At 45.3% G+C, this 27,737-nt stretch overlaps 2 protein-coding genes across 2 annotated transcripts in view; one reads left to right on the forward strand and one right to left on the reverse strand.

Moving 5' to 3' along the window:
• The window catches only part of LOC126482090 (lipopolysaccharide-induced tumor necrosis factor-alpha factor homolog), a 122,731-nt gene extending 97,102 nt beyond the window's left edge, over positions 1-25,629 (reverse strand). Inside the window, exon 1 of the mRNA XM_050106069.1 lies at positions 25,483-25,629. The gene's annotated coding sequence lies outside the window, so the exon portion shown is untranslated. The remainder of the gene's footprint in view (positions 1-25,482) is intronic.
• The window catches only part of LOC126482072 (lipopolysaccharide-induced tumor necrosis factor-alpha factor homolog), a 349,685-nt gene that overhangs the window by 33,007 nt on the left and 288,941 nt on the right, over positions 1-27,737 (forward strand). The window lies entirely within an intron of this gene.

Below are 27,737 nucleotides of genomic sequence, written 5' to 3' on the forward strand. Positions count from 1 at the left end.
TTGTTGATTTTAGTTATGTTCAGTTACAGATACCTTCTACCAGAATCCCCACTACCCGTGAGATATATCGATGCTTGCGGCGGTCACCATGGCAGCGATGTTGTCGAACTTAAATACCCAACACGAAACTGGCGACAGATTTGGCGAGCTGTCCACACACCTCTCCTCACCACAGCAGCGCGATCGTCATGGTATACACTAATCAACCGCAAGACAGTCAACCGCCAACGATTGTACGACATTCGCATGATAGATTCCCCGCTCTGCCTTATATGTGGCATGCAGGACACCGACGAACATTCTCTGCAGTGCGGTGAGGCAAAGGATGTTTGGCGGCTGACGCAACGCATCATGGCCCTCCTCCGACGCACCGACGAATCCACGATCACGACGGACGCTTTATTTTTCCCTGACCCTGTCTTTTTCCCCTCACACAAAACATCGGCAATCCGATGGATTGGAGGACACGCATCACACTACGTGCTCTCGCGGACCTTGATATCGGTCATGGACTATTGGCATTATCTACTAGAACAACACGAAATCATCAGAAGCCACTCTAAATATTAAACGCATTTTGCGAACTTTCTAGGCAGCATGTTTCATAACCCCCCGAAGTGGTGGGGAGTCCCAGGTTTACGTTGTTTCGAGGGATAGGATTTACTCCCGGTGAAGTGACGAGGATGTCACTTCGGCCCTATATTTATTTCCCTTCTTTTTTATATATGATTTTTCTTTTGGGACATTAAAATTAAATGAATAAATAAAATATTATTGTCAAAACAAAAAAAAAAAAAAAAAAAAAGTCCGGAACCGCGCGACTGCTACGGTCGCAGGTTCGATCCTGCCTCGGGCATGGATGTGTGTGATGTCCTTAGGTTAGTTAGGTTTAAGTAGTTCTAAGTTCTAGGGGACTGATGACCACAGAAGTTAAGTCCCATAGTGCTCAGAGCCATTTTGCCTTTCACACTGAAGTGCCTGGAAGGGGTGTCGTCGAAGCAGTTTCACAATATTTCTCTACCGTTCCACTCTCAGACAACTGACGGGAAAACTAACACTTTAATCTTTCTGTGCGAGCACTGATTTATCTTATTGCGGTGCTCAGTTCTTCGTGCGTAGGTTGGCGTCAACAGAATATTTTCGCAACCGTCGGAGAAAACTGGTGATTGAAATTTCGTGAAAAGATCTCGACGCAGCGAAAAACGTCTGTTTTAATGTCTGCCATTCCAACTTGGTATCGTAACCGTGACACACTCTCCGCTATTCCGCGATAGTACAAAACGAGCTGCTCTTCGCTGCACTTTTTTGGCGTCCGGTGTCAGTCCTAACTGATAGAAGCCTCTTACCACACAGAAATACTCTGGCAGAAGACGGACAAGCGTAGTGCAGGCATGTTTTTTTCCAGTATATCTACACTACTGGCCATTAAAATTGCTACAGCACGAAGATGAAGTGCTACAGACGTGAAATTTAACCGACAGGAAGAAGATGCTGTGATATGCAAATGACTAGCTTTTCAGAGCATTCACACAAGGTTCGCACCGGTGGCGACACCTACAACGTGCTGACATGAGGAAAGTTTCCAACCGATTTCTCATACACAAACAGCAGTTGACCGGCGTCGCTTGGTGAAACGTTGTTGTGATGCCTCGTGTAAGGAGAAATGCGTACCATCACGTTTCCGACTTTGATAAAGGTCGGATTGTAGCCTATCGCGATTGCGTTTTATCGTATCGCGACATTGCTGCTCACGTTGGTCGAGATCCAATGACTGTTAGCAGAATATGGAATCGTTGGGTTCACGAGGGTAATACGGAACGCCGTGCTGGATCCCAACGGCCTCTTATCACTAGCAGTCGAGATGACAGGCATCTTATCCACATGGCTGTAACGGACCGTGCAGCCACGTCTCGATCCCTGAGTCAGCAGATGGGGACGTTTGCAAGACACATCTGCACGAACAGTTCAAATGGTTCAAATGGGTCTGAGCACTATGGGACTCAACCGCTGAGGTCATTAGTCCCCTAGAACTTAGAACTAGTTAAACCTAACTAACCTAAGGACATCACAAACATCCATGCCCGAGGCAGGATTCGAACCTGCGACCGTAGTGGTCTTGCGGTTCCAGACTGCAGCGCCTTTAACCGCACGGCTCGAACAGTTCGACGACGTTTGCAGCAGCATGGACTATCAGCTCGGAGAGCATGGCTGCGGTTACCCTTGACGCTGCATCACAGACAGGAGCGCCTGCGATGGTGTATTCAACGACGAACCTGGGTGCACGAATGGCAAAACGTCATTTTTTCGGATGAAACGAGGTTCTGTTTATAGCATCATGATGGTCGCATCCGTGTTAGCGATATCGCGGTGAACGCACATTGGAAGCGTGTATTCGTCATCGCCATACTGGCGTATCACCAGGCGTGATGGTATGTGGTGCCATTAGTTACACGTCTCGGTCCCCTCTTGTTCGCATTGACGGTACTCTGAACAGTGGACGCTACATTTCAGATGTGTTACGACCCGTGGTTCTACCCTTCATTCGATCCCTGCGATACACTACATTTCAGCAGATTAATGCACGACCGCATGTTGGTGGTAAAGGGCCTTTCTTGATACAGAAAACGTTCGACTGCTGCTATTTATGTGAGAATATATATGCAACCGGTCACTTTCTTGGATTTTTGATACGATCTATTGTATCATTAACACTTTTCTGAGCCACTGCAGGCTCATCATCGTATGGCATAGTTACACGAATATTATATCTGGGACTAATTGTAGCTAGACGGTGTGGTGATGGCGAGTGCACTGCATCGTGATTTTCATAACGAATCCGTTCCCATAAACGTACATCATCAGGTACTGCACAAAAATACACACAGTATATATCTGCACTTGCTTTTACACTTGGTCACAGAAGGTGGTGGCTCGAAAATGTGTTAGAAGTATAGGCAGTGTAGCAGATTTGTTACATTTTCGAGGTGTCCTGCCTGTAACAAGTAGTCTTTGGTTCGCCTTACTCACAAATTATCTATGTGTTAGTTCCAGTTTCAGTTGTTCTAATTGTAATCCCTAGGTATTTAGCTGAATTGATAACCTTTAGATACGTGCTATTTCAAGTGTTAGGAGTGTTTCTGCGTCATGTGGATAATGCTTGTAAAGTGTTGTGCTAGTATTGTTATGTATGACGTGAAGGTAGACGATGAAATCCAGCTCCGACGAACTTACTTCACACCAATAGAACCAAGTAGGCCGCCAACCCTATCGTCCCCATCCCGGTGCACTCACTTCATGAGAGACTGAGGAAAGATTTGCAATTTAATCAAGGACACTGGCGCACAATCTGATTAACAGAAACTTGGCGCCACCGCCTTTCCTTACCTTAGCGGTCAAATAATGACCGTGCAAACTTTTTTTCACCACCAGTATTTAAACTGACTACATCTGAGTCGACAAGCGCCGCGTGAACGGGTTTTAGTGACCTTAGTTAACGAGACGGGTCAGCATGAGCCGTCGACATCAAAGGGTGCAGTATCAACACCTGACTGAGTTCAAATGGAGTAGAATGATCGATTTCTGGGAAATGTTATTTCGGCACGTATTGGGCGTGGTCCTATCACAGTGATGCGTTTGTGAAAGCAGTCGATAAGAGAGGGCCGTACGCAATGATGTGCAGGTACCTGAGAACACAAAGTGACCTTAACACGAAATTACTGCAGTTTTGTCTGCGTGGCCGTAAGAGCTTCGTTCACAGTGTTGGTTAGATGCTGTAACACTAAGATGTGCAGACGTATCTGCGTCAGTGTACGATGCCCTTTTCTAGTGGGTACTCAAACAATAACATCGGATTTCATTGCCAAGAACTTCAAATACGCCAGTCACAATGGTCTCTGAAAGTGTTCTCTAGCGGGTGAAGCGAAGGCAATTATGTACGCGTTAGCAAGGTGAGAATCCGGCAGTTTGCGTTATCAAACAGCTCCTCGGGCAAATACCAAGCTTGATGGTTTTGACGTCATCAGATAGAACCCGAGAAGGGAACAGTTTTTCTTTCCTTGCTTGGGGTGAGTCTCTCCGTATACTCCACATTATATAGCAAAATCCGAACAGTTTGCGAGCATCTCAACATATGTGGCGGGAGTGGTAATGACTGTAGAAGCGTCACGAATCTACAGGTGCACGCTCAGATTCCAAATACAGAATAAGCGCGGTAGAATCGACGGTACGCGACACCGTCATAAGGAGTGTCCGTAACAAAATTCGAGGAAAATGCCATTACGTATCAAACAATATATTTTATTGAAGAATTATTAAAAAGGAAAAGAATAGTCTTTTTATATGATTTAATAGCACGTCATATCAAAATTAAAGAAGTTGAAATGAGTAACTGAAAATAAATTACGTCACACGGTGTTTCTTTTACTACGTTAACTGCACGTATGGCAACTGCGAATAAAAATTTTAAAATTAAATCTTACAGTACTACATACAATGTTTAAGAGCTGTTTCTCTACACTTTTAAACAGTTCGATATCTCAAATTTATGTGCGCCGTGGAAAATAGGTAAATTAAATCAGATGCTCTTGAGAAAAAGATCTGTGAGGAACTAGATTGAGTCAATTTGCGATCTGGAAATTGGATTCAGACATCGCAATCTGCAGCACTCGAAACATCATGCCACTTGGCAATATTGACTACAGTTCTTAACCACGCGTCAAGAACTCTGGGACACCAACTTTAACAATTTAAAGAATATCTGGGCCTTTGGAAGTTAGAATTTAAAATGTTGTTGTATCTGAATACGCCTGTAAGAGTACCTGCGCAGTATTTCTTGGGTGAGAAGTATCTTGTTTGGTCATTCATAGCTCATTGTATTCCTGCAGCTTGTGTAGCAGAGACGTTCCGTACCACTAGTGGTCACTTTAGTATATTCTACAAATAATTACGATGAAAATCCTGAGATCAACGTAAGGAAAATTATACAGAGAGTAAACTCATTCCTGTGAGACGTGAAACGTCTCATACATCTACTACCTTTATTTAAACCCCAGTTCTATATGATTCTTCCCTTAGTTCTCATATTTTCGCCGGGATTGAAACCATTTCCCATTTCTTTCTATCCATCCTCGCCATATTTATTGTACCTAACACTCTCGGAAATCCTTGAAATATTTTACAGTCCAGTCTGCTCCTACAACACTTTGTCCTGTGCTGAGTTCTGTTATCTCTAGGGTTTTCTCGTTGTCATTGACTAATGGTGTGCAATCGGGTGTTCAGCCGGGTTGTTGATTCCCAAGCACACTGACCTGTATCTCCACACCTCGAGCCGTCACTCAGTCACAAAGAAATCCATTGTTGCATACCATGACCCATGGAACTTTAACGCTATCACACAAGGTGCCCTTGCCGAAGAACTGAACGGATATTACAGTCAAAAATCAACCCCAAGGGAAAGGCTGAGACGGAGAAAGAAAACGAAAACCCAAGAATTTCTTATCTGCTTTAACCCTGTCCGATGTCCAGAAAAATCGGTATACCCCTGTGGGAAAATGAGGTCCAGTGTATTTCGCTCTTGTCGCCAAAGATAAGTCTTTTTTCTAATATTGAAGATGATATGGGACTCCGAAAGCCGGCCGTGTACCTCATACCATATGAATGTGTTGTGTCTCATGTGAGAGACTACTAGAACCATCAAAGAGATGTAAGGAATGTTAGCTACACACGTGACTAAAACAACCAGTTACCAAACAAATCAATTTTCACCAAGCGATGTCACGAGTATGAGTGTGAAATAAAATACCAGCAAGAACAGTGCATCAAGGACCGTGTTGAGGTGGATACACAAGTTCCCATTGGATCACTGAAGTGAAGCACCGTCGTGCATAGCCAGTACTTTGATGGCTGACCATCCGGGTATGCCACGCGCATTTGACGATTTTCCTTTTATCTTAAGGACAGAGAGGACATGAGGAGTGGTGATGTAAAGTCCCTGATCATTACTCCTTGCACCAATATCTTGGATTAAATTCCAAAGCTGTCTGCAGTGTCTCATGAATGAGGGCATGCCTCTCTTGGATGGGGATGTTTAGCTTGGTGGCCCCCTTGGTAGGAGTAGTCTATACACCAGCAGTTGGTTTCGCCCTCTCCCTTCACTCATCACCTCCACACCATACTATGAACACGACCATTACGGTCACTTACACGTAACTGATGTGTCCAAGCACGCAGCTCTCATACTTTTAAAAGAGAAGGTACCTGAGCTTCAGGATCCCTCAACAATTCGTGTCATACGAATTTATTTTATGAGACCAATGTATAGTGCAAATGGTTGAGTTTCTGGAACAACGCATTAAGAAATCTACCGAAACAGAGGTGTTCGAAAAGATAATAATCTGGGAGGGAAGTTTCAGTTTAAGCAAGGCTTGGGATCCAGCACTCTAAGATTTCGCCAGTCATCTAATCCACAAGACGGGACAACAGTGCGGCTCTGAAAAATGAAGTAGCACCTAAGGGCTTAGGGGGCAGCGGAAGTCTAACTCTGCTATAAATTGCAGCTCAAGACCAACAATACTACCGTGATGGAATCCACAGTGAATCATATGCGTACACTGCCAAGGCTGCTCCTTGAGTGTCTTACTTGATGAGCTAAAATCCCGCTCTCCTCATGTTTGTCGACTTCCATCTCGTCTCTCCGTCACTGCTGTTTCATCGCCTCTATGTCCTCTCGTCCAGCCTCGTAGCTGCTCGTCATCGCCAGTGTATCGCCTGGTCCTCCAGCTTCTCGCCGCCAAGTCTCGTCGCCTGTTGTGGGTCTAGTCGCCTGCCTTATTGTCGCCGTAATGTGTTCAACACCAGTCGGAGTATCTTCCCGCCTGGACCGTGAGTCGACGTCGTTTTGCAGCCATCCGCTTGTCGCCTACAGCTCCATCGCAGCCTGTCGCCGTCGCCACCTCTGTCACTTGCTGCTCGCCATCGTCCACTATCATGGAAGTTCCCAATGTATCAATTATCTACACCTTTCCATCTCCTGCTCCCACTTGCGCACTAGTACCTTTTGGCACTTTGGGCAGCTCCACGTACTGGCTCCATGTATCACCAAAGGAGCGACTTACTGGTCTGAAGATGGTGCCACAAACTGGTTACCAGAATAAACAAACTCCTATTATGATCCAGAGTGACTGTTTTTTGTTAATTCCCTAGCAGTTATCACCATACAAACCACTCCAAAACATTCATCATGGACAACAGCAATACATCATTCTGGTTCAAATGGCTCTGAGCACTATGGGACTCAACTGCTGAGGTCATTAGTCCCCTAGAACTTAGAACTAGTTAAACCTAACTAACCTAAGGACATCACAAACATCCATGCCCGAGGCAGGATTCGAACCTGCGACCGTAGCGGTCTTGCGGTTCCAGACTGCAGCGCCTTTAACCGCACGGCCACTTCGGCCGGCTACATCATTCTGTTCCACATCTGTTCCCTCCCAACAAAAAATTCGTTTATGCATACTCTGTCCCAACAAAAAGTTTACTCCATTTGAAATAAGACCTCCTTCCAACCCTATTAAACTCCTGCTATATCCTACACCATAGACGTGTTATGTCCCCTGGCTTGAGGCAAAGCTGGAACCAGCCACCAAAAGAACATCCCTATTTGGCCACAACCACTCTACAACAATCCCACTGAACAACCTACACTTACTCATTTCTTCAAAATCTTAATTATTATCTGTGCCACAACATATGTGCCCAGTCACATCAGCACATTCCTCACCCACATAGTTCGTATCTTTTTCACCTGTGTTGTACCCACTGAGCTAAACATCCATAGAAGATTCTCTGCAGAGCTCCAGTGGTGGCATGTTTACTCGCTTCATCCAAGCGAACAGACACATCCCTTGAAAGTATTACAATCACCAGATATCATTGTAACATCTCGTAACCTCCTTGGTCATGTCACTGAAAAAGAGCTTATAAAATACTGTAAGTAACTACCTACTCAACATTTCCTACTCATCACCACATGTACTGCAGCTACATAACCGTGTAAAACATATCCGAAACTACCCTCACACCAGAAACTGCACCAGAAATTCATAGATACCCTTATCGGAAGCCAGCACAGTCTTTTCTACACGCTGATGATGTTCCTCGTGCCAGTTCCTTCCTCCAGTGCTCTTTGTTAGATGCTCATCCCTATCAGCTCAACTCAACCTAACCGTCCCACCCTCGACCCGCAAGCTTTACTCTTCCTCCGCGAGTCCCAATCCTTGTACTGTTCGTTCCTGCAGAGGCGCGACTATCGGGGCACTCAAACGCCACCGACACATCACATCAGAAACTTATTAAACCCTAAAAACGCCGGGATTATCGCCAAACATGCACCAAACTTAACGTTACTCTCTTCCGACTGTGTGAAAGTTTCTCACCTGTGTAATGGGAGCAATCTCATTTATCACTACTCAGTCCACAATATCGAAATCCAAACAACAACCCGCACGAAGCTAATCACTTTGCTTCCTTTCTCTCCGACATCTTCACAATTCCTGACAACCCATTTTAGACTACTCCCTATTCCCTACAGTCCAAGAACGTAGAAATACCACCGTCCCACAGCTTGCTTCCAGCTTCCACGACTTGGACACCATATCAGGCGATGACAAACAAGTATTACACAAAAAAACGCAACACTGCTTTCGTTCACGACTGCGTTACTTACAGACACCAAAACCAATGTCCCTTATCCTTTCTCATAACTCTTCCGACCCTTTTCAGCACGATCCTATCCTCCAAAGCATTACTTTTCTGCCCGCATCTCGTGGTCGTGCGGTAGCGTTCTCGCTTCCCACGCCCGGGTTCCCGGGTTCGATTCCCGGCGGGGTCAGGGATTTTCTCTGCCTCGTGATGGCTGGGTGTTGTGTGCTGTCCTTAGGTTAGTTAGGTTTAAGTAGTTCTAAGTTCTAGGGGACTGATGACCATAGATGTTAAGTCCCATAGTGCTCAGAGCCAATCAATTACTTTTCTTCAAACCAAACAAATCCCTTAGTGTGGACCCACCAGCCTCACCTTGGTGTTTACCAACGTCTTCAAAGCCATCGTCTCCCAACACGTACATAAAAACCTAAACTAGCACATACCGCTACCTGTTAAGTAGTGTTTCTTCCCCCCTCCCCCAACTTATTCTCTGATGAATGCATCTTCTATACCATCAGCTTAATGAGAAAACAATTGCAGTCTTCGTCACTCCATGACACTGAATAAGTCTACAAGCGCGTATGGCATTCCGATTCCAGTCTCCCAACTCCAGACATAGCCGCTTCCACTTAGCTGTGTCCGCTAATTTTGTCCTTTCTATGGTCCATCCTCTGTCACTGTTAACAATACCAATTTCTCACTTTTTAACTGAAGAGAGCACATTACGATCACCGTCCACTGCGAGCAAGTATCACGGCGAGGAAGGTATGTAAGCACATAGAGACGAACAGGAAAACATACTAGTGACGATATGGGTCGCAAATGGAGATATCCAGTGACGATGTCACAGGGCACGTAACCTGTAATTGAAAAAGTGTCATGATGATCTCCCCTTTGGCACAAGATTCCGGAATAATCCCCCATTCGGATCTGCAGGAGGGGACTGTCAACGGGAAGGTGATCATGAGAAAGATTCAGTAACCTACGGAAGGATGAAGTGAAATGAAAAGAAGGCAACGATTTCTTGTGAGATGAGCATAGAGTAATAATAATAACAGCAGAAAAATGTATAATGAGAGTACGATTCGTTATGAATGGGAAAGTGGGGCAGAGAGAGTGTTACTATGAACAGTTCAGTGACAGGGTTGTTCTTCTCAGAATCGACAGTTAACAGACACCGACAACAGTAGTTCCGGTATACATGCCGACCTCACAAGCCAAAGATTAAGAGTTAGAGAAAGTATATGGTGTTATTGAATGGGTACTTCAGTACGCAAAGGGAGATGAAAATTTAATAGTCATGGGAGATCGGAGTGTGGTTGTATGGGAGGAGAAGAAGAAACCGTTACGCGAGAAAGTGTTTGGTACTAGGAATGAAACAGAAGAAAGACTAATTGAATACTGCAATAAATTTCAGCTAGTAACAGTGAATACTCTGTTAAAGAATGACATAAGGAGAAGGTATACTCGGAAAGGGCGGGAGATAGGGGATATTTCAGTTAGGTTACATCACGGTCACGCAGAGATTCCGATATCAGACCCTGGATTATAAGGCTTACTTTGGAGCGGATACGCACTCAGATCACAATTTAGTAGTGATGTAGAGTAGGCTGTGTTTATGAGACTAGTCAGGAAGAATCAATGAGCAAAAAAAGTGGGTTACGGAAGTACTAAGGAATGAAGAAATACGATTGAACTGTAAACTTCCTGGCAGATAAAAACTGTGTGCCGGACCGAGACTCGAACTCGGGACCTTTGCCTTTCGCGGGCAAGTTCTCTACCAACTGAGCTACCCAAGCACGACTCAGACCCCATCCTCACAGTTTTACTTCCGCCAGTACCTCGTCTCCTACTTTCCAAACTTCACAGAAGGTCTCCTGCGAACCTTGCAAAACTAGCTCCCCTGGAAGAAAGGATTTGCGGAGACATGGCTTAGCCACAGCCTGGGGGATGTTCCCAGAATGAGATTTTCACTCTGCAGCGGAGTGTGTGCTGCTACGAAACTTCCTGGCAGATGGCTAAGCCATGACTCCGCAATATCCTTTCTTCCAGGAGTGCTAGTTCTGCAAGGTTCGCAGGAAAGCTTCTGTGGAGTTCGGAAAGTAGGAGAGGAGATACTGGCGGAAGTAAAGCTGTGAGGACGGGGCGTGAGTCGTGCTTGGGTAGCTCAAATGGTAGAGCATATGCCCGCGAAAGACAAAGGTCCCGAGTTCCAGTCTCGGTCCGACACACAGTTTTAATCTGCCAGGAAGTTTCATATCAGCGCACACTCCACTGCAGAGTGAAAATCTCATTCTGGACGATTGAACTTATCTTGGGGTATAGATACCGCGGTAAGGTTGGTTGGTTGGTTGTTTGAGGTGTAAGGGACCAAACAGCGAGGTCATCAGTCCCTTGTTTCAAATATACTCCATTCTGCTAACGAGACATCTCAGAAAAGTCAGAACAATAAAACGGAAAAAGGGAAAAACGTAAAAGGGCAGTCACGTTGTCATTGGTAAAAACAAATGAGGGAAGTTGGCAAGAGAAACGAACCCAACACTATGCTGAAGCAGCATAGGCAAGACCACCTTTGACTTAAAAGGTACAACTGCTATAATGCAGAAAGTACGTATGGGAATAGAAAGACTAGCCAAGCCTTAAAAAGAAGGGGTAAAAACAGAGTAAAAGGGGAAGAAAAGAGGATTCCAGTCAGGGAGGTGAATCGGGAATCTCTGAACACTGCCTACAGTGGGAGAAACCCAAACACTCACCGCCCTGCCCCAACACCAGAGAGAGATTAAAAACTTTAAAACTGAGAATAAAAACCACTCTCCCGGAGGAAACCGAGAACCAGAGAGACCATCCGCGAATCGTCAGCCAACATCAAAGGTAAAGTGTGGGGGAGTCTGTACTTAACACGCAGAGCTAAAAGAAGGGGGCATTCAACCAAAATGTGGGCCACTGACTGGAAGGCTCCACAACCACAAAGCGGGGGTGGCTCATCACGCAAAAGAAAACCATGGGTCAGCCTGGTATGGCCAATGCGGAGACGACACAGTGTAGTCGAGTCCTTTCGGGAGAGGCGAAAGGAAGAACGCCATGGGCCTGGTGTCACCTTAATTGCACGAAGTTTATTAGACAGTGGAGTAGCCTCCCAAGAATTGGCCCATGACTGTGCGAAGTGGGATTTGATGTGAAGCCGTAAATCCGCTGCAGGAGGGGTTACGGAAAACGGGGGGTAAGTAACTGCTCCCCCAGCCAAACGATCAGCGAGCTCATTACCCAGGATACCCACATGGCCAGGGACCCAAAGGAAGTCAATAGAACAAGCAGCACAGTGAATATCAGCGAGATGGTCATGGATGGCAGAGACCAATGGATGGCGCGAAAAACACCGGTCAATAGCAAGAAGGCCACTCATCGAGTCCGTACATAACAGAACGCGATTGTGTTGGGATTGTTTAATAAAGGTAAGGGCCCGGGAAATTGCCATCAATTCCGCAGTAAACACCCCACATGTAGGTGGCAGCAGATGATTTTCCGTTCCAACAGAGGACGTGAAGGCATACCCAGCATGATCAGCAGATTTAGAGCCATCAGTGTAAAAAACAACAGCATCCCGAAACTCCCATAAAATTTGGCGGAAAAAGGTACGGAACACCACCGGGGGGATGGAATCTTTCGGTCCGCGGCGGAGATCCATCCGAAGTCGAGGCCGAGGAACTAACCAAGGAGGGGTGGAGGGGAGGGAGCGAGGAAGACAGGACAAAGAAGGAAGCTGAAAATGACGGTAAAGAGACGCAAGGCGCAGTCCAACCGGTAAACCCGCCCGAGGGCGGGAGTCGGGTGGGCGACGTCCATGGTCTGGGAACAGGATAGAATAGGAAGGGTGAGTGGGAGAAGAACGGATAGTGAGGGCATAAGACACCAGAAGCTGGGACCGCCGAACAGAAAGGGGGGGGATCCCAGCTTCAACCAGGAGACTATCAACAGGGCTAGTAGGGAAGGCACCGGTGGCCAAACGGATACCACGATGGTGGACTGGATCCAGCACGTGCAGTGTGGAAGGAGCAGCTGAACCATAAACTTGACAACCATAGTCCAAACGAGACAGAACGAGAGCACGATAAAGACGGAGGAGAAGGGAACGGTCCGCACCCCAAGAGGAGTGGGCAAGGAAGCGAAGGACATTGAGTTTGCGGAAACATCCTACCTTCAGGAGTCTGATATGGGGCAGCCAAGTGAAGAAGACCCAGGAAACGAAACTGTGGGACCACAGGCAATCGTTGTGCGTCGAGATAGAGCTCTGGATCAGGGTGGACCGTAGTACGGCGACAGAAGTGGACCACCCGCGATTTTAAAGGAGAGAATTGAAACCCATGTGAGTGGGTCCATGCTGAGGCACGCCGTATAGCCACCTGGAGCTGCCGTTCTGCAGATGCCATCGAGGAGGAACTAACCCACATGCAGAAATCATCCACATACAGGGCAGGAGCGACCAAGGGACCGACAGAGGCCACAAGTCCATCGATAGCAATGAGGAAAAGAAGGGCACTCAAGACAGAACCCTGTGGGATGCCCGTCTCCTGGGTCCGTGGAGAACTAAAAGCAGTACCAACTCGAACTCTGAATGACCGATGGAGCAGGAACTGGCGGATAAAAATCGGGAGTGGGCCCCGAAGACCCCACTGATGAAGGGTTAGTAAGATGTGATGGCGCCAGGCCGTGTCATAGGCCTTGCAAAGGTCAAAAAACACTGCAACCAAATGGCGGCGCTGGGAAATAGCCTGCCGAACTGCGGATTCCAAGCAAAGTAAATGATCGATTGGAGATCGTCCCTCTCGAAAGCCACACTGGTAAGGGGACAATAGATCCCGAGATTCGAGGACCCAAGTGAACCGACGGGCTACCATCCGTTCAAGTAACTTACAAACAACATTGGTCAAACTAATTGGCCGATAGCTGTCAACAGATAGGGGGTTCTTACCAGGCTTAAGGACAGGAACCACAATGCTATCCCTCCACTGAGAAGGGAAGTCACCCTGGAGCCAGATATGGTTAAACACCCGAAGAAGATGTTGCCGTTGTGGAGCACTGAGATGTTGAAGCAGTTGGTTATGAATGGAATCTGGGCCAGGGGCCGTATCATGAGAAGAAGATAGAGCAGAAAGAAATTCCCATTCAGTAAAAGGTTCGTTGTAAGATTCTGGCTCACAAGTGGTGAAACATAAGGTGAGAGCTTCAGCCTGCTGTTTCTGGTGAAGGAAAGCAGCTGGATAGGAGGCTGACGCTGATGCCACTGCAAAATGGGTCGCAAGATGTTCTGCGAGAACTAATGGGTCCGTACAAATGCCATCTGGGAGGTGAAGGCCTGGGAGGGTGGACTGCCGATGGCAACCTTGGAGAGAGCGAAGTGTAGCCCATACCCGTGACAGAGGGACAGTGGAACCAAGGGAAGAAACGAATCGTTCCCAACATATCCGCTTGCTCTGTTTGATTAAATAACGGGCTTTAGCGCGAAGGCGTTTAAAGGTAGTAAGGCTGGCTACGGATGGGTGCCTCTTGAAGTGTTGCAAAGCTCGACGGCGATCGCGGATGGCAATGGCAATGGCCGTACTCCACCACGGGACTTGCCGGCGACGAAATCGTCCAGATGAGCGCGGAACAGCAAGGTTAGCAGCGCGAACAATCGCGTCAGACACGTCACGTAGGACGTCATCAATACAACCCGACAAAGAGGGAGAAAACTCGACCTGTGCAGTGTATAGAGGCCAATCGGCGCGGTGGAAAGACCAACGAGGTAACCTGTCCATCGGGGAGCGGGAAGGGAGCGTGATAATCAACGGGAAATGGTCACTATCACAAAGGTCGTCGTGTGGCGACCAGTGTAATGAAGGGAGGAGAGAGGGAGAAGAAAGAGAAAGATCAATGGCAGAAAAGGTACCATGACCAGCACTAAAATGAGTAGGGGAGCCATCATTAAGAAGGCACAGGTCGTGGTCTGCAATAAATTGGTCTATAAGAAGACCTCGTCGAGATGGAAGAGCACTGCCCCACAAAGGATGATGAGCATTAAAATCCCCAAGATGGAGGAAGGGAGGAGGAAGTTGCTGAAGAAGGGTGGTTAAGGCAGCAGGTGTAAGTGTCCTGTCAGGAGGGAGATAAAGATTGCATACTGTGACTGCAGAGTCTAAGTGGACCCTAACAGCAACTGCTTCCAATGTAGTTTGGAGAGGAATCCACGTGCTAGCAATGTCTGTACGGACCAACGTACAAACGCCACCAGAAGCCCGCAAGGGTCCGACCCGATTTCGACAGAAAACACGGAACCCACGGAGGGTCGGTGAGTGAGCATCAGTAAAATGAGATTCCTGGAGAACCACACAAGCTGCAGAGTAGGACGAAAGAAGGGATTTCAATTCCGGAAGGTGACGATAGTAGCCATTACAATTCCATTGGAGAACCACAGAATGATGGGTTAAATGAGGGCGGAACACGCTAAAACCAGTCATACCGCCGGGTCCCCACCCGTCACCGACAAGGAGGGGGCGACATCCATGAACGACAGGTCAGAATCCGGTTGTGAAGTCGGGGAAGGGACCTCCGGTGACACCAGAGGCTCTTTGTCCCGGGACTTATGTTTCTTCTTCTTTTCAGGCTGAGAACGAGGAGGGCTGTGTGGCATAAAGGAGCCAGCTGCAGCAATATCAGGAACAGAAAGAGACCGGGTGACCTGCGGGCCCACAGCCCGCGGCTCTCGCGGTCGCCGCACGGCAGCAGACCTTTGACCTGGAAGGTGCCGGGAAGGGGCATCTCTGGAGAGGCGCCCTTGACCGGCAGACGCCGAAGGAGTGGGACACTTCTCCGGCTGGGGAGGGGGAGCAGCGCCCAGAGGAGAAGGTGTGGGAGCCGCAGGGGAGGGGGGGAGGAGAGGGGTCCGGGATGGGGGTAAGGAAGGGGGAGGAAGGGGTGAAGATGTAACCAAGGCGTAACTAGATGTCATGGACACAGGGTGCAGTCGTGCATATTTCTTACGGGCCTCTGTGTAGCTTAAACGATCGAGAGACTTATACTCCTGTATCTTTTTTTCTTTCTTATATACTGGGCAATCTGGTGAACGTGGAGAATGACTACCATGACAATTTACACATACAGGAGGGGGAACACAGGGACTCCTCTCATGGAGTGGACGTCCACAGTCACCACAGAGAGGGTCCTGAGAACAGCGAGAAGACATGTGGCCAAAACGCAAGCACTTAAAACACCTCATAGGAGGTGGGATGTACGGCTTCACATCACAACGATACACCATAATCTTAACTTTTTCAGGAAGGGTATCCCCTTCAAAGGCCAGGATAAAGGCACCAGTATCAATACGATTATCTTTAGGACCCTTCTGAACACGCCGAACAAAGTGAACACCCCGCCGTCCGAGATTGTCCCGAAGTTCCTCATCAGTTTGACGGATGAGGTCCCTGTGAAAAATCACACCTTGTACCATATTTAGAGACTGGTGAGGGGTAATGGACACAGGAATTGTGCCAAGATGGGTACAGGCACAAAGGGCCGCAGATTGGGCAGCTGAAGCGGTTTTTATCAGCAACGAACCCGACCGCATCTTGCTCAGGGAGTCCACTTCGCCGAACTTGTCTTCAATGTGTTCCACAAAGAATAAAGGCTTGACACTGGTGAAAGTAGCCCCATCAGTCCTGGTGCAAACTAGATAACGGGGGAAAGGTTTTGCCCCTAGACGACGGGCCTGACCCTCTTCCCAGGGGGTAGCCATGGAAGGGAAGGCCGAAGGGGCAAGAGAAGCAGCACTTGAGGAATCAGTACCACGCAGAGAGACGGCCGCAGAAGAACGGCCAGAGTTTTGGACCCGTATGCGTTTCATCTGCATAGCGTCCGCCCTGATACCACCCACTCCGATCAGGGGCTCTCCTCACGGGCGCCACCCAGCCACAGCAACGGCCGTCTGGCACGGCGGCCATTGCCGGGAGTTCCGATGCTCCAGGATGACGAGCAACCACTCCAAGGCATGCTTGAGGAGGTCACAGCTCAGGTATCAGAAGTGTGATCCCTGTGTGTTCAGGGGGCTCAACCAAAAGGGTACATAGCGACCCCACCACACGGGCTGGCTATGCACCCTAGCATCAAACAACGACGTGAAAGAGAAGGTGGAATGTACTAGGAGGGCACACGTCGGAGACACTAGGTAAGGTGCTCTTCCCCAAATGGCTCACACTACGGAGGAGAAATTTTGTAATGGAGGTCAAACCCCAGAGGGGGACCAAGGAATGCCAAAAGGAGGAGACGATTACGCAACAAAGCCGGAGTGTAAAACCAACAGAACCAAGAGGATAGCGGGGCCAACATAAACAAGGACACCAATAGAGGGAGAGGAGAGGGCGAGGGGAAAGGAGCATGGAGGGGAAAGGAGGGGAAGGGAAAGGAAATGCAGCCCGGGAGAGAAAGAAGGCTGCAATGGTTCGGGGCCCCGTGCTCGCCACGCACGTATCCACAAAAGAGTTGTGGACCCCCTGGGGGGACCGCGGTAAGGAATAGCTCAGTAGGCAGTTCAGTTGAAGAGAAATGGACATTTCTGAAAAGGGCAATCACGGATGTTGGAAAGAATACCTTACATTTAAAGAAGGTAACTGGAAAGAAACCATGGGTAACAGAAGAAATACTTCAGTTGATCGACGAAAGAAAGAAAGAAGTAGAAAAATGTTCAGGAAAATTCGAAAATACGAGTGACTTAGGAAATAAATAAATAGGAAGTGCAGGGGAGTTAAGGCGAAATGGCTGCATGAAAAACTTGAAGAAATCGAGGAAAGAAATAATAGTCGGGAGGACTGACTCAGCATGTAGGAAAGTCAAAATACCCTTCGGTGAAACTAAAAGCAAATGTGGTAACATGAAGAGTACAGTGGGACTTCCACTGTTAAATGCAGAGGGATGAACGAATAAGAGGAAAGAGTGCACTGAAGGTCTCTATGAGGGGAAGACTTGTCTGATGACGTGATAGAAGAACGAAAAGTAGTCGATATTGAAGAGCTATGGAAATCCAGCATTAGAATCAAAATTTAGAAGAGCTTTGGAAGTCTTACTATAAAATAAGGCAGAAGGGATAGATAACATCCCATCAGAATTTCTAAAATCATTGTGGAGACTGGTAACGAAACGACTATTTCCGTAGGTGTGTGGAATGTATGTGTCTGGCGATATACCACCCGACTCGGAAAAAACCATCAGCCACATATTTCCGAAGACTGCGAGAACCGACAAGTGCGAGAACCACAGCACAATTAGTTTAACAGCTCATGCATCCAAGTTGTCAACAAGAAGGACATACAGAAGAGCGGAAAAGAAAATTAAAGATGTGTTAGATGACGTTCGAGTTGACTTTAGGGAAGGTAAAGGTACCAGAGAGGCAATTGTGACGTTTCAGTTGATAATGGAAACACGACGAAAGAAATATCAAGAGACGTTCATAGGATTTGTCGACATGGGAAAAGCGTTGGACAGTGTCAAATGATACAAGATGTTCGAAAGGATAATAGGAGTAAGCCACAAGGAAGGACGGATAATATACAATACGTACAAGAACCAAGACGGCATAATATGAGTGGAAGGCCAAAAAAGAAGCGATCGGATTTTTAAAAAAGGGTCAAGTCACGGATGTAGGCTTTCGTCCTGCTGTTCTATACATCTATACATCGAAGAAATAATGATGGAAATAAAAGAAAGATTCAAGAATGGATTTAAAATCCAAGATGAAAGGATGTCAATAAGACTCACTGATAACATAGCTATCCTTAATGAAATTGAATTATAGGATTTGCTGAATGGAATAGCATTCTTAAGTACAGAATTTGGACTACCATTAAATCGAGGGACAAGGAAAGTAATGAGAAGTAGCAGAAATGAGAACTGTGAGAAACTTAATATCATAATTAGTGATCACAAATTAGGGATTCTGTAATCTAGGCAGCAAAATACCCAAAGACGGTCGGAGGGAGGACGACATAAAAAGCGGAGTACCGCTGGCAAATAGACATTCCTGGCCAAGAGAAGTCTACCGGTGTCAAACATAGATTTTAATCCGAGGAAACAATTTCCTTGATTGTACATATGAGGAACAGCATTGTATTGCAGCGAAACATGAACCGTGGTAAAACCGAATCTAAGCATTTGAGATGTAGTGCAACAGAATAATGTTGGAAAGTGGTTGGTCTGATAAGGTAAGAAATGAGGAGGTTCTCCAGAGAATCGTCGAGCAAAGGGGTGTATGGAAAACACTGACAAGGGGAAGGGACGGGACGTGAGCACGTTAAGACATCATGGAATAACTTCCCGTGCAGCAAACGGAGCTGTGGAGAAGGAGGTTGATGACTCAAAAAAAGAAAAAAGAGAAAAAGCGACTCTGAAAAAGGGGAGATATGTGCCCGCAGAAGGGGAGCACCTCGGAAACGGCAAAGGTGGTCAGTTGTTCGAGTACCACTGTTATGAGCATTTACAGAAAATGGTTGAAGGACTGTGAAACTACGAATAGGCGACAAGGGGCTGGATGTTCTCGGCTCTTCAAAGAACGTAAAGGCCGGAGACCGTAAAGCAGGATATGCGGTGGTTTGTGGCAGGTCTGACAACAGAGTACAATGCTGGTGCAGTCACAAGCTTCGGAGCAAACGTTCCAGCGCACTTTGTTGAACGTGCGCTTTCACAGCAGACGACTCGTACGTCTTCCTACGCTGCCAAAAGACAGCGTCAGTTATGATTGCAGCGTCAGCAGCTCAGCGCTGCTGCCTTTAGGGGCTGTATCTGATGTTTTCTTTGTTCGAGGACTAGGTGTTCTGTTGTAATTACTTCATATTATTTTCGTCACAAAGACGCGCGAGTCGCCAAAGTGGTGTCAAATAGAATGACTTACACCAGGAGGCCGAACTAACCCAAATCGTCCCTCCCAGCCTATAATGCCACATGATCATTTAATTTCATGATCTCAGTGGGCGCGGATCATCAATATTGGACGTGGGTCAGTTGGAAGTGTCGGCTTCGTGGGTTAATCACCTTTCTTGTTCTACCAAGCCAATGACCGTGTCTGGATATCCCATTATCTAGGCCAATGGGTGCTCGAAACATGCACCTTGATATGGATGCAAGTTGACTGAGACAGTATTTTGTTATCAGAGATATTCACTTAGGTTTTCAGGAGACTAATGGTTGTAACCGAAGGCACCATGACAGCTCTAGACTACGTGAACATTATTGCAGACCACCTGCATCCCTTAATGTTTGACGCCTTCGCCGAATACGATAGCGTCTTCCAGCAACACAACTGTCCTTGTCGAAATATAATCGAGCTACAGTTGTTTGAGGAGCGTGATGGTGAACTGACGATGTATTGGCCACCAGATTCGCCTGATCTGAACCTGATGAAACTTATCTGGGATGCTATTGGGCAGTAGCTTCACACCCACAAGTAACAGACCGTTGTTTACGGGAACCGAGTGACCAACGTAGACGTCTGTTCCCACATATCTTCGGAAACCTACCGAGGACTTGTCGAAACCATGCCACGCAGAATCCCAGTTGGAATGCATTAGTGGACCAATAGGCTACCAGATAAGTAATTATAGCCGAACAGGATACGCCACGAGATAGAGCGTGCCGTACTAAATGCTCAACTCAAAGAAGTGTGCAGCCAAGAAATTCAAACCAAACACTTTGGCTTAAAGAAGTGTTTTCGGTGTGTTTGGACTTTGTGTGTATTGTATCTCCAATTAGGTATTCCTATCTCTCTATGTAAAATAAAATGTCCTAACTGGTTGACTCATCATCGCCCAGCCCATACTACTAAGGACAGAAACTTAAAATTTGGAGAAGGTTTTGGTCTTATACTGTTGGCACCGTTTAAGAAGGGTTTTTTGGAAATTCCACCCCTAAGGGGGAGAAATGGGGGTGTCACTATTAAGACAATTTTGAAGCTATAACTATGGCAATTGGCATCCGGTTCCTCGGTCAGAAATAAACAAATATGTTTATTTGTTTTGTAATATTTAACCCTATGGGGGTGATATAGCGTGTGAAAGCTATTTTTGAAAATAAATCATTACTGAAGAGCTGCTAAAGCATTCTCACAGCTACTTCTTTGAACACTGGTATTTCATTTTTCGGATTGAAATAAAAAATACATGTTCCAGTGTTTTTGGAAATTCAACCACTAAGGGAGTGAAATAGGAGATGAAAGTTTTTATGGAAATATTTCAGCATGAAAGCATTTTTGAAGCTAAATCTCTAAAAATTTGTATTTAGCTTTTAAGTTAGACATAAAAAATACGTATCTCACTGTTTCACGAAATTCAACCCTTAAAGGGGTGAAATAGGACCTGACTTGATTTAGTGACTCATCGCCGCCCAACCCACACCACTGACAGAAACTTGAAATTTGATCTTACACCATACACATTGCTTAAGAAGAGATTGTTCGAAATTTCGCTGCTAAGGGGATTGGGGAGGGGGGGGGGGGGCGGGCGGAGTAATAGGGGATGAAAAGTTATTTGGTAATACATTGCTATTAAGGCAATTTTGAAGGTAGAACTACGGAAATTGGTATTTGGTTTCTCAGGAGGAGATTAGGAGGAGATTAGTGTTTAACGTCCCGTCGACAACGAGGTCATTAGAGACGGAGCGCAAGCTCGGGTTAGGGAAGGAAATCGGCCGTGCCCTTTCAAAGGAACCATCCCGGCATTTGCCTGAAAGGATTTAGGGAAACCACGGAAAACCTAAATCAGTTTGGCCGGAGACGGGATTGAACCGTCGTCCTCCCGAATGCGAGTCCAGTGTGCTAACTACTGCGCCACCTCGCTCGGTTTGGTTTCTCAATCAGAGATAAAAAAAAAATACGTATTTGAGCATTTTTGGAAGATCAACCACTAAGGGGGTTTAGTAGCTGGTGAAAGTATTTTTTAAATGTAAATCATTATCAAAGAACTACTAAAGCACTTTTAAAGCCACGTCTATGAAAACTGATATTTGAATTTTCGGTTAGTAACAAAAAAAAAAAAAAAAAAGGTGTTTCAGCGTTCTTGAAAATTCAACTCCTAAGGTTTTAAAATAGGAGACGAAATTTTTTAAGAAAATATTTTGCTATGTTAAAACATTTTTAAAGGTTAATTTATGATATCTGCTATTTCACTCTTTGATCAGACATAAGGGATGAAAGATTTTATGGAAATATCACCACAAGATCTCGAAAGGCAGGATTAAGAATAATTTCCGACTCCAGCTACCAGAATCGCATCTTGGTCAGAAGTACATTCGGAAAGGACGATGCCTCTATGGCCTCAGTTAACGTGAACAGTTGAGAAGGTATTGCAGTTTGTGAATAACATAAAAATCTATGCTGACGACACAGTCTATACGAGCGAAGCAGCGGGCCCCAAGCTACTATAGAGCCTGTGTCATGCGATTCAATCTCACTGTTTTCTTCGCTGATGTCTTGTTCATTAATACTCCATGTGGTAATTGTTCCACTGAAATACAAATGTTTGAGGGAGTGTGTCCAGAAAAATGGCTAGTGGTAGAGACAAACGGTTTACACATTTTGAATCAGTTGTCTTAGCACTAGTGCTGGATTCCAAGATAGCAGCCAATATTTTTAAAAAAAATCTTTTACATTGTGTAATTTCCCTGTGAAATATTCCTAAGATATCTTGCGATTGAAGTAGACGAATAACAGCTCTCCTGCAGTTGAATAAGCAGTCGCTCCTTGCGTGACTGGAACGAGAAGCAAGTGTAGCACAACAAATAGTATTCTCCACACAGTGGTTTGCAGAGCAGAGCAGCTGACAGCCGAGAACAGCTGTTCATTAGTGTAATGCTATCACAATGTTGTGCCGCTGTCGCAGTTACCTTGTACCTGTTCTCAGACTCATTACAACGCCACGGTTATGTTTCACATTAAGCAGTGCTTGCATCAGGTGACGGCACCGACGCTAACTGCTACCATTGCAGAATCAATCAACTATTGCCGGTCACGCTTGGTCTGGTATGCTAGATGCAGGGAGGTCAGAGGGAAAAGAGAGCGCCTGGTCGAGGGTAGTCCGCATGCACCAGACGGAAACCCAGCAAACAGATTTCTCAGAAATCACTGCCCTTATTGAACCATGAACAAGGATCATCAATGGTACTTTTTACTTCCTAATTTATCGGCGTATTGGATCACAAAAAATATTTTTAAATCATTCCAAGAATTTATGGTAGAACTACATACTTCGGAGGCCAATGATTCATTTTACTGGAATCCGATACCATCTGCATCATCTGATGCTAAATTTGCTTACTGACTCGCTAAAGGAAGGAACAGTCTCAGTCCAGACTAACCATCTAAGTTATTCTTGTACTCAAAGGGAGCAAGGATACTGAAATGTAGATTGGTGGTTTTGGTATCCGAGCGTCCAAAAATACAATTAGTCTCAGTCCAGACTAACCATCTAAGATGTTCTTGTACTCAAAGGGAGCAAGGATACTGAAATGTAGATTGGCAATTTTGGTATTCGAGCGTCCAAAAATACAATTTGGGAGACGCTATGGTGTTTCAGTTGAAAGCAGTTCATGATATGTTCGGAGACTCCACGTTATCGTGCTTACAGCTGGAATCTGTGGTAACGTCTGTTCGTCGTACACTGGAGCTTCAATAATTTGGCATCGACTACATGATAGTCTTGTTATCTACGTTGTCTTTTTGTTCTGTATAATTCTGGGACGATTTGTATACTTACAATTCGATTTACAGCGGCTTGAAATATTTTAGCTATATAAGAGTTCAGCAAGAGATGGCTAGAGGAACTGGAAGCACTGTTGAACGGTATGGAAAATGTTTTGAAAAGAAGTTATCACGAACAGCAAAGCAAACGGAATGTAATCAAATCAAACAAGATGATGCTGAGTGTATTAGATTACTAAATTAGGTACTAAAGATAGTATTCGATTTATTTGGTTTATTACATGTTCTATGGGTAATTTTGCACGATAGATCGTAATGACGTGGAACGTTATTTTACATTCACATCGCAAGTTAGTTATTACATATGGTTAAATTCTGAACATTAAGTTTTTCAAAGAAAAAGGATATACAGATGTAAGTGAGTAATTCTTGCCCACCACCTGTAACACATTACAGCAATGTAAATTCTTCTGAGGAATGAGAGGAGTTATCAAGAAGAAACTCTGTTTACAAATTTTACTTTACTGTCAGACATTTTATATCACTGGGTAAGCGATCAAAAATTTGTTTGCCGCGCTGTGCACCCCTTTTGTGCTAAAGACAACCTTAATGTGGAGAAGAGGATGTCATTTTCCATTCTGATATTGTAATTATATACATCATTGCTCCTTTTGAACAGCAGTTGATTATTTACAAACTTCAAATGGCTCTAAGGACTACGGGACTGAACATCTGAGGTTATGAGTCCCTTAGACTTAGAACTACTTAAACCTAACTAACCTAAGGACATCACAAACATCCATGCGCGAGGCAGGATTCGAACCTGCGACCGTAGCAGCCGCGTGGTTACGGACTGAAGCGCCTAGAACAGCTCGTTTCAAACTTCATAAAGGAATAAATATACCATGCAGCAGTAGTCAGAATGCCCTTGAACAGATGTCTACAAGATAATCGTGGGTGAGAACCACATATTCTTACAGCACGTTTTTGCGCAAAGAAGACTTACTTTCTTAAAGATGAGTTACTCCAGATCGTTATTCCATATGACATTATTGAAAGAAAATGTGCAGTTTATGTCAACTGACTTTCTGTCTCCCCAAGATTTGCAATGATTCTAAGTGCGAATGTGGCTGAACTAAGTTGTTTTCGGAGTTCCAACTTCTGCTTTTTTCTACTTTTAATTGTCAATACGGACACCTAAGACTTTCGAAGTTTCCATCCTAATTTATTATTTCTTCATCATGTGTTACATTCTTATCATTACTGTAGTACACATAGATCTGCAGAACTGACTATGTCGTGTCTTTTTAAAATTGAGGGTGAAATCATTCGCAGAAAACCAGTCTATGATATTTTTAACATTGTTCACCATTTCTTCTGTTATTCTATATGGTCAGCAAATAGAGACAAATTGCACTCAAGCAATGGCAAGAAATATGCTCTTGACAGATAAATTAGCTAACATCGAATATAAATTTCAGGTTCTCAAAGTATTCGTCTAGAGTATAGCCTCGCACAGAAATGAAACGTGGAAGAGTAGTAGTTCAAACAAGAAGAGAATAGAAACTTTTGAAATATGCTATAGAAAATGCTTAAAATGAGGTACGTATATAGGACAACTCAGTCACTGAATCGAATTAGAGAAAAAAAAGGTAATGGTGACGTGACTAAAAGATAGCATCGGTTGATGGGAGGCATCAAGGGATCATCAGAATGGTAATGGAGGGATGCTACAATAAGATCTTCAGATGGATGCAATATTTATGCAGAAATGAAGTGACTTGTACAGGTACATCTAGCGTGGAGAGCTGCAAGAACCAATCTTCAGACTACAGATCACAACAAGAACACGCCGCCGTAACAGGGTTAATCGGCTGGTCTCTTGGATTGGCTTGTTTCTCTGGTAACACTTCATTCAGTTCCACCGCTCGTTATTCCCACAGCCTCCCTTTTGTCTAGACAAGACAGTGTCTATTCTCTCGATGGCAACCGCGCCTTCAAGAATGCAGTACAGTAGGATAAAATTTTCGGTTTCCAGGTCTGCGAAAAGCTTAGAGCTAGTGAGCGTACTGTACCTGGAATGCGGTGAAACGCGACGGTAACGCCCTTCGCGAGGAAAGCCGGGCCGCTACTTGTCCAACCTGCAGGATGGGCTGGAGGCTGCTGCCATGTGCGAACCGGCGTGACAGCCGCACCGCTAACTCGCGCGCCGGCCGCCAGGGGCGCTCGTGCAGGCCCCGCTGTCTCGCCTTAACAACCGGGAACCTGTGCAACGGGAAAGGCAGCCTGCGGTCGCGCAAAATCCGCGAATGGGCGCAGCAGGAAAATGCAGCGGCGTGACCAAGGCCTCGGCGCTGTCAACAGGCTGTTCGAGTCCTTCGTGTAATTTAAGGAAATGTTACTGAATATTTTCAGTAAACGCGGAAAACGTTAATTGCACTGGTACTGTTACGCAAACTATGCGTATTGTATTACCGCGCTATGCGTTAGCCTGTTAAATAAAAATCACTGGACTTACTTTCGTAATGAGCAAGCTGATGTCTCCGTCCAGTTATCGAGTTTTCGTATCTCGTGTAACTCGTAGATTGCCTTAGGCGACAGCAGCGATGCGTCCTTTCTTTTTTGGTGGCGTCTGGGTACACCTGTGCTGCCAGACCAAACTTCGGACTGCCTTAGCACGAGTTTCATTGACAGTAACGATAACGTTTTAAGAAGTGCTGTGGATAGCAAAAATAGTGCTGTAAGAGTAGCGTCGCTGATTAGTAATAAAAATTTCCTCGATCCTGCGTTCTATTCCAGCCACTGCTTACATTAAGAATAAAAGCAATCGGCAACGGCTTCCGGAAACTTCTGGTACAGGCAACTATCTTTGTTCTAACAGCTACCTTGCCAGAGAGGTCGAACATTCTGGACCCACTTTTGCCCCTACTGTGGCTCGAAACTGCCCTAAAAAGGGGGAAGTTTCAGCAGTTATTAATGGTACGATGAGGGTGCAGAAGGCAATGAAAATCACAGACTCAAAAATATATAGCATCTATCCACAGAATATGTGACCTGTAGTTGAAAAAGTGTCATGATGATCTCTCCAGTGGCAAGAGATTCCGGACTAGTCCTCCTTTCGAATCTCCAGAACGGAATTTCCGAGGGGGAAGTAACCATGCGAACACAATAGGACAACCAACAAAAGGGTAAAATTCTAACAGTCGGAGCGTGAAATGTCATAAGTTTGCAAGTGGCAGGGAAGTTAGAAAATCTGTAAAAGGAAATGCAAAATGTCTGTGTAGATATAGTGAGAGTCAGTGAAGTGAAAAACAAAGAAGATACATACGAAAGTAGGGTAACATCAACAACAGCAGAAAATGGCAAAACAGCAATAGGATTCGTTATGAATGGAAGATAGGACAGAATGTTGGTTGCCACAAACAGTTCAGCTACATAGAATCAACATAAAACCAACTCCAATAACAACAATTCAGGAGATGAAAAAACAGACAAAGTATTTGATGATACTGAACCGGTATTTTAGTATGTAAAGGAAGGTGATACTCTAATAGCAATCGGTGACTGGAATGCAGTAGTAGGGGATCTAATGGGAAACAGAGTTATGGGGGAATGCGGTTTGGTAGCATGAACGAGAGCAGAGACTAATTGAGTTCTGCAATGAATTTCAGCTACTAATAGCGATCACACTGTTCAAACACCACGACATGAGAAGATATGCTTGGAAAAGGCCTGGAGACAGGTGAAAACTCCAAATAAAGTGCATCGTGTTCAGGCAGATATTTCGAAATTAGATACTGGATTGTAAGGGGTAACCCGGAGCAAATACAGCCTTGGATGACAATTTACTAGTGATGAAGACTAGACTAAAGCAAAAGAGAATAGTCTGAAAGAATCAAAAGTACTGGGGTACTGAAGTACTGAGCAATTATGAGAAACTGTTGAAGGTTGTAAATACTCTGTCGATAAATAACATAGTAAGCAGTTGAGTTGAAAAGAAATGGTCCTCTGTGAAAAAGGGCAATCACGAAAGATGGACAGACAAATATAGAGACAAGGGAGGCAACTAAGAAGAAACTGTGGGTAACAGATGAAATAAACTGATAGACAAAAGAACGAGGTACAAAAATATTCATGAAAAGACAGGAGACGGGAATACATCGGTATAAGGAATGAAATAAATAGGGACAAGAAAGCTAAGGTGAATTGACAGTGTGATGTGTGACAAAATCGAAAAGAAATGGTCGACCGAACGACTGAAGTTCCTCTAGGAAAGTCAAAACAATCTTCAGTGAAAATAAGTAAGAGCAAAATCCACTGTTAAACGCAG

This window comes from Schistocerca serialis, chromosome 1 (genome assembly GCF_023864345.2).
Source record: "Schistocerca serialis cubense isolate TAMUIC-IGC-003099 chromosome 1, iqSchSeri2.2, whole genome shotgun sequence".
NCBI lineage: Eukaryota > Metazoa > Arthropoda > Insecta > Orthoptera > Acrididae > Schistocerca > Schistocerca serialis.